A 14,453-nucleotide genomic window follows, 5' to 3' on the forward strand; every position below is an offset into this window, starting at 1 on the left:
CCTTCTCCACAGTTTCTGGTGACCAGGGAGAGATTTGCTGGGACAACCCACTTGCTCTAGAGCCTGTAGAAAGGATGCTGGGAAAACTGACAGAAGCCAGCAAAGGGTAAGAATTTTTATCAAAGCTCTCCCAGATGTCTGTTTTTGTTCCCTGGGTAAAAGAGGAAGGTGAAATTTCATATTGCCCCTTTCTTTCACATTGGCAAGAAAAAACATGTGTAAGAGTTAGATCTCTGAATTGTGACTTGTAAATTTGCTTTCAGGTACTCTGGTTGTTGATCCATCCTCTCCAGGGACAGCTACTGCCTTCTTGTTTGGCTTCTTGTTCTGTGTCCTAAGAACTTGGCTTTCTGCCTGACTGGGGCACACAGGTTCTTGTGTGTCCAGGCAGCTTAACCGTCAGGTTGGGGACCCCGAAAATATGGCTTAACAGGAATGTGGGTTTCACTCCATTTATGGCTAGGGTCCCACCAATTGTTGCCGGCTCTCAGGGAAATTGTCTTTCTTTCTTTTGGTTTTCCTTGGGCGTGGCTCTGGATCTTAGGAGGGTGGTACCTTCTTTACTTTCTTTGGGGATGCTTCTTACATCCATGGGATTGTTCAGTACTTCCAGGAATATTGACTATTTGTTCCAGCTGAAACCTGATAAGATTTTCTAAGAAATCTCTATGGTGAGATGTTGGTGAAATTGAAAGCTGATATTCAAAGCCTGATAGGAGCATTTTTTTTTTTTTTAAGGCTTTCTTCCCTAAGCTAAGATTCTGAGGCCTTTGTGGAAGGATTTGCCTCAACATTCCAAAGATATGTTCCAAGTGTAGAACATAGGAAGTTTTTATTTCCACCTTAGTTGAAAATCTTCTCCTTGATATAAAGAAGCAAATTAAAGATAATGTAGTTGGATGGCTGGGTCAGCCTCTTGATATCATTCTGGTTGCAACCCAATTCTTTGAGGAGTGAAAAAACAACTGTACTCGTTTTACAAATCCAGTCTTTACAAGAACAGAAATACAGCTCTAAAAATAATTCAAAGGCCACCTATCCTTTTGATCAGTCCCCAAACCTCCTGTATTCATCTTAAAAGGCTTGCTGATACTGCAAAAGATCTGGACTTAGGAAAAAAAAAACTCTTCCTAGAGAAACTGATACCTTTTCTTAGTGCTTTTGAGAAGTAAATGTTCTACCCAGTCTCCTCTATGAACCCAGAGCTGTAAGATCTCTGTTTACATCTCTCTATATGTTTATGTATATCTATGTATGTACGTTATATAGATGAGTGATTTTCTTTCTACCTCCAATGGAATTTCCAAAATTAATTTGTAAAGACCTCAATTTAACTGGCTTAAAGAAAACTAAGCATTTATATAAATCAAGCATTTTTCAAATTCAAGTGATCTAGGATAGTCTTCAGCAAATAAAAGCTAGTTTAAGCTTGTTGGTTTAATTAAAACAGGCATATCTTTAGAGCTATTAATAGTAAATATAACGCAGGCATGTAACTTTTATTCTACCTAGGTTTACTAAAAGTCAAATAAGCTCATGTTATCTCTGTTACAGAATTTGTCAGTAAGAGAACTTAAGGTGATGATTAGCTGTTCAATGTCTCATGAAATTTTCACAAGTAATCTAAATATATTGTTAACAAATAAGTTAAATAGAAATAAGTAAGATAAAAGTTTATAAATGAGCTTTTCAACAGTAACTATGCTTTATGGTATGTCTACTTAAAAATAGTTTCCAAAATCTTTTTGGTAACTTGAATCCTTACAGTTATGCTGATAAAATTAAATGATGAATATTCATTGAATATCTAGACTGTTTTGGAATAAGATAAAATACTGAAAAATTAATTACTGAACACAGGTTTATTCATTTTTGGCTTTCTTTTACCAAGGAGCTAGAGATATTTGGGTCTACTAGTAAACATGTCTGTGCCACATTGGAAAATTAATTACTGAACATAGGTTTATTCATTTTTGGCTTTCTTTTACCAAGGAGCTAGAGATATTTGGGTCTACTAGTAAACATGTCTGTGCCACACTGGAAAATTTACTATGAGGAGGAATACATCAATACTTCTAGAAATTCAGAAATGTATTTATAAATTTGCCAATATATAGAATGCTAGCATAACAGACAGTCCACAATTGCTTACTTCTTAGTTTTCACTAGGAATTAAGGATTCTAAGGGTTAAGAATTCTAATAAATATATGTAATTAAAACTACTTAGAGGGTGAAAAGAAAGAACTGTGTACAAAAAGTAGGTAAGGAAAGTAAAGTGACTGGTTGTTCCAGAATGAGTAAAAGGAAAAAAAATAGGACAAAAACTGAATGGATGTAAGAAAGTTTAGAAGGTTTGTGGAAAAGGAATCCTGGGAAAGAAATTTTATATGTGCTCAAGCTTGCTAAGATTCAATGGGATTTATTTAAATTTTTAAAAAATGAGGTTTAATATTAAAAGTATGCTGGTGCAAAACTAGAATTTGATTTTCTTTCTGTTGAAAGGACAAAGTTTGTTTAGATGTTGGTCTTCTCTTATAAGAAATTGTAAACAAAGATTTTGCTTTACATTTAAGTAATCTGCCTGAACGGCAAAGATTTTCCATCTTAAAATAATTTACTGTGCTTCCCATTGTCTTTATCAGGTCTTTGATTACTTAAGAAAACCCAGTCTTTTCAATGTTAACAACTATACAACCTTCTGTTTTTGCCTTTAACATCTTTTACTGTCACTTTGGTTAAATAGAAAATTAAATGGTATTTCATAATGATTCTGAATTCCTCTCATGTAATCTAAATTTTAATTGAGAAATTAATCTACCACGTATATTTGTAGTGAGTGACTCACTAGCCAAAACCTATAATCCATTTTTAGCTAATGTAACCATAAAATATGCAATGTAACCAAACTATGTAGGATAAGCAATGTTAGATTTTACCAACATTGATTAATGAGTGATTACTTTTATGATGGCATAGGACTATTCTATTACTTAGACCTTATTATGTGATTGTCTCTGAAGAGTTCAGTGGCTTGTTGTGTGTGTTGCTTGGCTTATAATTGAATTTTGCTATTAATTTATATTATCTGTCTTTGCTCAATGATAAATAAAAGTTTTTTTTTTTAAATTTTTTTCTAGAGGTCTATGTCAGACACAATACCTCAGGGTCCTGCTTTTTATAGGTTCAGTCCTTTACAAATGCCAGTGGATTTATCCAGTCTTCCATCTGAGGGGATGATTCAGGCGTATCTCTGCCTATGACATTATAGCAAGTAGTTGGCAGGGACTACTTTCAATAATCAGGGACTTTTAATGTCTTGGATTAGCTTTAAATGAGCTCTGCAATAGGGAACTCTCTGTGAGGAGGACATGAGTATGAGCTGAAATCTAAGTAGATGAACTGAGATTCTGGATCAGTTGTTATAGATTGGCTCTTAGACACTTTCACCACTTTTCTGAAAATGGATATAGTTGTTTTTTAAAATTGCCCAAATCAACCATTTGATCTTCCTACCAAAACAAAGGTGTATACTTTTCCTTTCATGAAATGCTTTGTAAACCTATTCATTCTTCATGTGTATCCAATATAGACATTCTTTTTAGATCTCTGCCACTCTCTCTTTACTATAATAAAGAAAAAAATACATTTATAAGGTATATGTTTATATAGAATACAATAAGTGCATATTTTACTTTATATAATCTGTTTCTAAATGAATTCATCAATTTTCATCAATTGTTTGTTTCCTTATAAAGCTCAGAGCTGATTTAAAAACCACTATTCTCAATGGAAAGAAGTAAAATTCCTTGGAAAGGGATTTTTAGGTAAATATGCTGAGAGAGAAAGAAATTAACATAGAATATCATGTGTTAAGATATGTAATATAAATTAGATAAAGGCTTGCAAACAATTGAAAATGTAAATCATTTTTTAGTTATATACAGTTTTCAAATATTATTAAAGCTTTCTGTATAACCTGGGATTGAGACAGGAATGTCTTCTGTAAAGTTGCAAACTGAGGAGAATGTGTTTCCAGCATATACTGATATTTCAGTAGTATCAAATTCACAGTTGAATGGAAAAACTATGCTGAGATAAAATTTTTTTAATTGACTGTGAGCCTAGGAATTCTACTTCATATATGTAAAGTAATACTTCCATTTCACTTTTATAAATTTATTTTCTTTTATGCACTTAAGAGAGTTCATTACCAACATGACAATCTGTACTTTTTCGACTTTAACCACATAGCTATTTCAGATGAGCTTTAACAGGTGGCATTCACATCATGTATATTCAGGCTGCCCAGTGATGGCAAATGCAAAGAGTCAGGTCCAAACGTATAAAAAATATTGTTTTTCTAGACAGTTTTCCTGTAACAGGACACATCTCCACCTGGAACAAATCCACAGATACTTCAAAGTGTAGTAAATCCCCATCCAAGCTTATTTACTCTTTCATTTCTTAAACCCAGTCCTCCTGTATGTCCTACTCAAGTGATACCACTACCATCCTCCTAGATGCTCAAATTTTAATTCTGAGTCTCTTCCTTCTGACTCCTTCCCTGCCCTCAAACTCAAATTGATGGTCGATAGTTCAGTTAACTTCATTTTACGTCCACCCCTTACACTCCACCTTTGCTGTCATTAACTTTACCAAGACACTCATTATTATTAGAGACCTGGATGATTTTACATTCCTGCAGAAGGATTCAGGTTTGCTTCTGGCATTCTTTTGGGTAGGAACACATAATTCAATTAGGAATGAGGTGTTTTTTAGCTGAGTTTGTCTACTTGAGGCTGGTCTATTTCTAATTCATCCTTATTCTAGTTTGTTTGAGCCTCTCTTCATTATTGGAAACAGAACTGTAATTTTTGTCCCACACTTTACACCCAATCTTAGTCCCATCAAATTATTGAAAGTTTTGCTGAGCTTCTGATTTTATCATTTACTTCTTTCAGCTCACTTATTTAGCCCCTGCGCTGATGCTTAGAGTCAGCAAATGGTTTAATGCAGAAAAAGTACTAAATGTCAGAATCGCTAAAATTCGCTTCCCTTCTCCTCAGGACCAGGGCTTATCAAGTCCTGCCTGGATCATTCTCTAATGCCTTCAAATAGAGATGCTTAAAAAAAAATTTTTTTTTGAGGTGACGTTCACATAACATAAAATTAACCCTTTCACAGGAGATCAATCCAGTGGCATTATGTACATTCAGAATGTTGTGCAACCACTGTTTCTGTCTACTTCCAAAGCATTTTATCAACGTAAAAGAAAAACTCGCTAACCATTAAGCAATTACTTCCCATTAACCCCCTCACCCTCCATCAGTTTTCTGCCTCTAAGGATTTACCTACTCTGGATATTTAATATGAATGAAATCATTCAATATGTGACCTTTTGTGTCTGGCTTCTTTCATTTAATATAATGTTTTCAAGAATCATCTATGTTGTACTATGTATTAGCACATCATTCATTTAAAAATTTTTTTTAATTGAAGTATAGTTCATCTACAGGTTTACAAGTTTCAGGTGTACAGTACATATTCTTTTTCAGATTATTTTCCCTATAGGTTATTACATAATGTTGAGTATAGTGCCCTGTTCTATACAGTAGGTCCTTGTTGGTTATCTATTTTGTACATAGTACTGTACTGTCTATATGTTATACCAGCTTCCTAATTTATACCTCACACACCCCCTTTCCCCTTTGGTAACCATAAAGTTGTTTTCTATGTCTGTGAGTCCCCCTCTCTTTTGGAAATAAGTTCATTTGTGTCTTTTTAAAATTTTAGATTCCACATATTAGTGATATCGTATGATATTTATCTTTCTGTGTCTGGCTGGCTTCTCTTAGTGTGATAATCTCTAGGTCCATCCATGTTGCTGCCAATGGCATTATTTCATTCTTTTTATGGCTGAGTAATATTCCATTGTATATATAGACCACATCTTCTTTATCCGTTCATCTGTCAATGGGCGTTTTAGTTGCTTCCACATCTTAGCTATTGTAAATAGTGCTGCAATGAACATTGGGGTGCATATGTCTTTTCCAATTACAGTTTCCTCCAGATATATGCCCATGAGTGGGATTGCTGGATCATATGGTAGCTCTATTGTTAGTTTTTTAAGAAACCTCCATACTGTTCTCCATAGTGGCTGCACGAATTTACATTCCCACCAACAGTGTAGGAGAGTTTCCTTCTTTCCATACCCTCTATAGCATTTATTATGTGTAGACTTTATGATAATGGTCATTCTGACCGATGTGAGGTGATACCTCATTGCAGTTTTGATTTGCATTTCTCTAATAATTAGCGATTTTGAACATCTTTTCAGGTGCTTCTTGGCCATCCCTATGTCTTCTTTGGAGAAATGTCTATTTAGGTCAGCATATCATTTATTTTTATGGCTGAATAATATTCTATTTTATGTTTACATCACATTTTGCTTATCTGTTTATTTGTTAATGGACACTTGAACTGTTCCCACCTTTTGGCTATTTCAAATAGTGCTGCTGTAAGCACACATATCCAAGTATTTGTTAAGTACCTGTTTTCAGTTATTTGGTATATATACCTAGAAGTGAAATTGTTGGATCATATGGTAATTCTTTGTGTGTACTTTTTTTTTTATAATAGTAGCCATTCTAATGGGAGTGAAGTGGTATCTCACTGTGGTTTTAATTTGCATTTCACTACTGACTATTCTTGAGCATCTTTCCATGTGCTTGTTGGACATATGTATATCAGGTTTGGAGAAATGGTTATTCAATAATGCTAAGATGTCAGTTCTTGCCAATGCAGTCTATTTAACACAATCTCAATCAAAATCCCAGCAAGTTATATTGATTCTGAAGTTTAAATGAAAAATCAAAAGACCTAGAATAACCAACATAGTACAGGAGAAGAAAAACAAAGTCAGAGAATTGACACTAACCAACTTCAAGACAATATAAAGCTACCATAATCAAGATGTGTGGTATTGGTTAAAGAAAAGAAAACTAGATCAATTGATCACAACAGACAGCCCAGAAATAGACCCACACAAATACAGTCAATTGATCTTTGACACAGGGCAAAGGCAATTCAATGGAGAAAGAATAGTCTTTTCAACAAATGATGCTGGAACAACTGGACATCCATATACAATTTTAAAAAATGAATCTAGACATAGACCTATGCCTTTCACAAATATTAACTCAAAATAAATCATTGGCCTAAATATGAAATGCAAAACTATAAAATTTTTAGAAGATAAGCTAAGAGAATGTCTGATGTTGGGTTTGGCAATGACTTATTAAATGGAACACCAAAAATGTACTCCATGAAAGAAAAATGTGATAGGTTGGTCTTTTTGAAATTAAAAACTTTTGCTCTGTGAAAGACACTAAGACAAAGGAAATACAAGCCAAAGTCTGGGAGAAAATATTTGCAAAACACATATCTGATAAAGACTTTTATCCAAAACATACAAAGAAATTGTAAAATTTAACAGTAAGAACGCAAACAACTGAATAAAAAATGGATAAAATATATGAAAAGACCCTTAACCAACAAGATATACAGATGACAAGTAAGCATACGAAAAGATGTGCAACATCATAAGTCATTAGGAAATTCAAAATTAAAACAATGAGATACTACTGCATACCTATTTAGACCAAGATTAGAAAAATAGCAACACCAAATTTTGGCAAGGGTGCAGAGCAACAGGAACTGTCATTTATTGCTGGTCAGAATGCAAAAGTATAACCATTTTGAAAGACATTTTGGTAATTTGTTATGAATCTAAATATAATGTTACCATATGATCCAAACACTCAAACTCCTCAATGTGTACCCAACTGAGTTGAAAACTTATGTCTACATAAAAACCTGCACATAAATGTTTACAGCAACTTTATTCATAGTGGCCAAAACTTAGAGGTAAAAAAGGTATACTTCAATAGGTAAATGGATAAACCGACTGTGGTACATCCATATGATGAAATATTATTCAGTGATAAGAATAAATGAGCTGTCAAGCCACAAAAAGAAATGAAAGGACTTTAAATTCATATTGGCAAGTTAAAGAAGTTGATCTAAAGAGGTTATATAATGTATGATTCCAACTGATTGACATTCTGAAAAAGACAAAACAATAGAGACAGTAAAATGAACAGTGGTTGTCAAAAGGAGGGCAGAAGGGGAGAGGTGAATAGGTGAAGAACAAGAAATGGATTAAAAAAAAATTTAAAAAAAAGAAATGGATTTTTAGGTGTACAAAATACTAATCTGTATGATTCTGTAATAGTAATAGATCTATGACATTACACATTTTAAAAACGCATAGAACTCTACAATACAAAATGAATTTTAATATAAATTATAGATATCAGTGGATTAAAAAATAGAAAATTAATAAAATAAAGCCATGTATAATATTTGCATTAGCAATAATCCATATTCAAAGAATTTTATTTTCAGTTGTTTTCAATTATTTATGCATTTAATTAGGCCCTAGTTTGCAAACTAACATTTTGTAACTTTCTCTGGTATTTATTTATTGATGTCATACTAATCACTAATTTAATGGCTTACATCAAGTTTGATTTTCCTTTGGCATTCTGTAACTGTAAATACGATGGAGAAATTTGGGTATCGTTATTTGCTTTACATTATACTGAAGTGTCTAATTTTTCAATCATCTAACTGACTTATTTCTCATGATCTCTTCTACACCCCCCCACCCACTTAAATGTGGTTCTGCACTTATCTCACATCTCTTTTTCCTCTCTATCTATCCTACTTTTGTGAATTTATTTCCCAGGTCTATGCAGTTGAATGTTTATCATTGCCATATTTAAATTTCTAACTTGGACATTCAAAATTTTGCTATAAATGTCTTATTTGACCTTTCACCTCAAAACTCAACATATCTAACACTGAATTTATCATCATTTTCCAAAATGCACATCTTCTCATTCCCATGAAATGTGCCCTCATGCTTATAAGAACTCAGCCTTGAATAGTTGGAAAAATTATTTCAAATACCCTCTTTCCCCAGAGCCAGGCTTCCATTTTAATGGCTCTTTTATCCATATCTTTTATCTGATTCCCATCATCACTACCATGTTCTGACCACGTCATATCTGAAGCCATTTCTGAAGCCTGCTAATGGTCCCTCTACTCCACCTTCTAGGTCTTCCAATTCTTTTTATCAAATTCTGCGGGTTTGATTTTCTGTTAACACCATTTTCACACACTAACTTTGCTTAAGAAACGCAGGGTTCAATTGTCATAGACTGGCATTCATCGTCTTCCATAATTTGACTCTTGGATACCTCTTCATATTTCACGCTCACTACAGGAATATACCAGCCCTAGCAAAAGAAAAAAAACAACACAAAAAAACAAAAAGCAAAACAAAACCAAAACAAATAAACAAAAAACTCTTGATTTGTTCACAGAATTTGTCTCCAGGCATACATTCCCAATAAGTATATTTTATTCCCTTCTCACTCTCACCCAAATATCAACATCCTACTCATCTCCCACCTTCTCTGTTCTCACTCTTTTCAGTTTCTGTAGCTCTATTGATTTTACTATTACATTTTATTGTAACTCATCTTTTTATGTCCTGTTTCCACAACATCATTGCAAGTTCTTGTTGGGGCGAGGGGAGTTTCCTATCCCCAGCCCAGATAATGGCCATAATTTATACCCTGAAGTGCAGTGTTTCCTACAATGAATAGTAACCTTGCAGTCATAAAAAGTCCATAAGAGAAAATACCACAGAAAACTTCTCTTCTGAATGAGAGGTGGCATGTTTTGACATTTATTGATTGAAAAATGCTTACAGAGATCTTACTTTTTGTAAGAACCTGGACTGGGCTGTAGGATACCAGCAATGAAGAAAACACTAGCATTTTTATTAATTATTTTACTAAGCATATTGCATTTTGCCTTCTTAACTTTCTAGGGCCTGTACCTTTTTAAAAAAAAGAGTTATCAGACATGTGCTGTATAAATATTTGCAAAGTTAAGGAGAAAAATTCTAGTACTCAAAGCAGCAAGGAAATTCTTTGAGGAAAAAACTATTTAAACTAGAGCCATATGCATCCTTTTCTATGTGGCCATACTATGCCAAGGAGACAGGCCCTAACTCTGCTTTATACATTAGCACAATGGAGTTTTTCCAGGCGGGCCAGTGTCTATGCCAAATTTGCCTCGGTGAAATCTACAGAACAGGCTTTCCTATTTTAAGAACTCATAAGCTATGAAGACAGAAGTCATCCAAGTATCTCCATTTTCAGAGCTCATAATGGCAGTATTTCTTTCAGCTTCCTCAAACTTGCTTTGAAATAGGTTTGCATTTTGTGGTGATTCTTAAAAATTAGTAAGTTCTGTAAAAGTCATGCTCTGTTGGATCTTGGTTCATCCAACATTTCTCGGGATATTTATATTTTTATATTAACAAGAAACCTGTTATGTAATACTTGTTTGCAGCAGGAGTTATTAAAATCATGCCCTTTAGATTTTTGTTGGAAATTAGAAATGAGTTCATTTCAAATTTCTTCATATCTATATCTGTACTCTGCTAATTTAATAAGGATTGCAAAAAATTTAAAATGAATTAACTGGCACCCTTCATAATGACATGGGGTGATTAAATGTCTTCACAAGGATGGTAATAGCAACCTCTGCTAATAATTGCTAGAACCATAATTATGTCAAAAAATTTTATTTCCTTTTGAGACTGTGTTTACAGTAAGAATTCTCCAGCAATACAGAACTGGGAGAAAAAGAAGAAAAATAACTGAAAGAATAAATAGAACATAAATAAACATATGGCAAGATGACAGACTTAAATAACCATATCAATAATTACATTAAACGTAAACATTCTATGTACCACAATTGTCAGGAAGCATTTGTCAGAATGAATATAAAAGCAAGACCAAACTATATAATGTCTACAGAAAATACTCTTAAATATAAAGATCCAAATAGATTACAAGTAAAAAAAAAAAAAGATATCCAGTGCTAGCACTAACCAAAAGAAAGCTGAAAGGGCCATATTATTATTAGACAAACTAGATTTCAGAGAAAAAATATAAATACTGCTAAAGAAGTGTATTTCAAAAAAAAGTATATTTCATAATGATAAGAAGCCTACTGATTAAGATGATATAGCAATCCTAAATATTTACCACCTAATAACAGAGCTCTAAAATACATGGGAAAAAGCTTATAAATCTAGACGGAAAATAAAGAAATCTAAAATTATAGTCAATTTTAATACCACCCTCTCAAAAATAAATTGAACAAGTAGAAATCTGTAAGGACATAAAAACTTAAACACTAACAACTTGGTGTATTTGATATTTATGTAACACTTCAGACAACAGCAAACTATATATTTTTTTCCCTAGTGTATAAGAAACATTAGGATAAACCATCTTCTGGGCTATAAAACAAGGCTCAATAAATGTGAAAAGTTTCAAGTCTTAAAAAATACATCCTTTAAATACAAAATGAAACTAAATTAGAAATCAATATCAGAAAGGTCTCTAGAAACATTGAAATATTTGCAACATATATAACACACAGCAAAAACTATATATAAAAGAGTAAATCATAAAGGAAAAATATGGAAAACTAAATAAAAACAAAAAATAACATAACAAAGCTTATCTTATTCTCAGATGACATTTTAATTTGTATATAGAATGTCTGTATCTACAAGATACCTACTAGAACTAATTAGTGAGTTTAGCAATTTGTAGTATGTAAAATATAAGTTTAATTGTACTTCCATATACTAGTAAGGAACAATTAGAAATTGAAAGGATGAATACCATTTACAATAGCATCAAAAATTATGAGATAGGGATAAATATGACAAAATTTGGTCAACAACTATATACAGAAAGCTGTAATACACAGTGAGATAAAAAGAAGTCTTAAGTAAGTGGAAAGATGTATCAAATTAATTGATTGGAAGACTCAAGATGGTTAAGATGTTAATTCTATCCAAATTGATCTATAGAATCCATGTAAGCCCGATTAAAATCCTATCAGTTTTTTGGTAGAAATTGACTACAAATTCTAAAATTCATATTGAAATTCATATGACCTAGAATAGTCAAAATAGGTTTGAATAAGAAGAACAAAGTTTGAGAACTAATACTACTAATAAGTGATTTCAATACTTATTACAAAGCTCCAATAATCAAGAAAATGTATTGATGTAAAGATAGACAAGTACATTAATGGAACAGAATACAGGGTCCAGAAATAGGTCTGCACATATATGGTCAACTGGTTTTCAACAAAGAAACAGAACAGTTCAGTGGAGAGAATATAATCTTTTCAATACATGTTGCTGGGACAATTGGCTATCCAAATGCAAAAAAAAAAAAAAATAGTTATGAATTTTGGTCCGTACCTTGCACCATATACAAAAATTAACTGAAAGCATTTCATATACCTAATATAAAGCCTAAAACTATAAATCTTGTAGAATACAGGAGAAAACATTTGTTTTCATGGGTTAGACAAAGATTTTTTAGGTGTAAAGCAAAAGCACAATACATAAAATAAAAACTTAAGTTGGACTTCATCAAAATAAAAAAAAACTTCTGTGTTTCCAGAGACAGTGTTAAGAGAATGGAGACAAGCCTAAGGCTGATAGAAAATAAATTCAAATCATAATTAATAAAGGACTTATATCAAAATATATAAAGAATGCTCAAAACTCAATAAAAAGCAAAACAAAAGCAACAATGAAAAACACAACTCAATGAAAAGATGGGCAAAAGATTTGGACAGACAGTTCACCAAAGGAGTTATAGAGCTGGCAAATAAGCACATGAAAAGGTACTCAACATTAATATTCATCACCTATTTGAAAAGCTACAGTTAAAAGAATTGAGTATGCTGAGTATTGCAAAGGATAGGAACTGGAACTCTCATACTCTCACTCTTGGTAGAATTGTAAAATTTTATGACAACTTTGGACAGCAGTTTGGCAGTTCTTAAAACGTTAAACATACACTTACCCTATGATCCAGCCATTCCACTTCCAGGTATTTCCCCAAGAGAAATTAAAGCATTTGGTCGTACAAAGATGTGTATGTGAATGTTCACAGCAGTCTTATTAGTTACAGTAAAAAAACTGGAAAGAACTTAATGTTCATTAACAGATGAATGAATGAACAAATTATGGTACGTCCATGTAATGGACATTATTCAACAATAAAAATGAATAAACTATTGATATACACAAGTTGCATGACTCACAAATGCTGGGTGAAAGAAGCCAGCAGAAAAGAAATATAGCACCTACAATATTATTCCATTCAAGGAACATTTTAAAAATGTAAACTAATTTGTAGTGACAGAAAGTACTTCTGTGGTTGGCTGGGGCTGGGGATAGAATTAGGGGGTGGTTTATGGGGACAGAAGTAGAAGGATATACTCATCTTCCTTCATTTACGAAGGGGTTACATCCTGATAAACCCATCATAAGTTGAAAATGTTATAAGTTGAAATGCATTTAATACACCTAACCTACAGAACATCATAGCTTAGCCTAGGCTGCCTTCAACATGCTCAGAACATTTACATTAACCTACAGTGAGACAAAATCATTTAAAACAAAGCCTATTTTATAATAAAGTATAGAATATCTCATGTAATTTATTGAATACTGTATCGAAAGAGAAAAACACATTGTTGCCTGGATACAGAATGGTTGGAAGTGTATAGGTTGTTTACCCTTGTGATCAAGTGGTTCATTGGGAGTATCATACCACATATTGCTACTGAACCAAACTTGGGTCTGCTCGTCCACACACAGTAAATGCAATCTACTGACACCAGATTGTGGTAAAGGAAAGTACAGCGTTTATTGCAGGGTGCCAAGCAAGGAGAACAGGCAGCTCATGCTCGAAAGATCCAAACTCCCTGATGGCTTTCAGGGAAGGGGTTTTAAAGGCAGTGTGAGGGAGGGGGCCACATGGGGCATGATCATCTCATGCTCAATTCTCAGATTGGTTGGCATCAAGGTGAAGTTTCAAGCATCATCAGCCTTCTGGTTTCAACCAGTCTAGGGTCTGTGTTCTTGCAGTCAGCAGTTTTCAGTCTGCTTCCTGTAAAAACGACTTAGGAATGTGTGTCAGGCCTTTATCTATAGCTTTCAGGGAACTGTGAATTCAGTGATTCTGCTGTGTGTTGGATTTATAGTTGAAATTGTTAATAGTTTCACAGTGCAACAGCTATTCTTTGTTTCTGCATCTTCACATTTCTTAAACATTAACTCTTGAGTCAGCCTTTTGAGACTCAAGAGAGGCCCGGGAGACTAAAGTAAAAGCCTTTTACTCCCAAGGATAGGGACACAGGGGCTTGTATATGGTTTCAATGCCCCCTTTTCTTTTTTTTCTTTTCTTTTTTTTTTTTTTTTTTTTTT

General features: G+C 33.2%; 1 protein-coding gene across 1 annotated transcript in view; it reads left to right on the forward strand.

Annotated features, from left to right (window-relative positions):
• AGMO (alkylglycerol monooxygenase) overlaps positions 1-14,453 on the forward strand; it is a 385,566-nt gene that overhangs the window by 3,978 nt on the left and 367,135 nt on the right. Inside the window, exon 2 of the mRNA XM_024767092.1 lies at positions 13-106. The gene's annotated coding sequence lies outside the window, so the exon portion shown is untranslated. The remainder of the gene's footprint in view (positions 1-12; positions 107-14,453) is intronic.

This window comes from Neophocaena asiaeorientalis, unplaced genomic scaffold, assembly GCF_003031525.2.
Source record: "Neophocaena asiaeorientalis asiaeorientalis breed wild unplaced genomic scaffold, Neophocaena_asiaeorientalis_V1.1 scaffold70, whole genome shotgun sequence".
Lineage (NCBI taxonomy): Eukaryota > Metazoa > Chordata > Mammalia > Artiodactyla > Phocoenidae > Neophocaena > Neophocaena asiaeorientalis.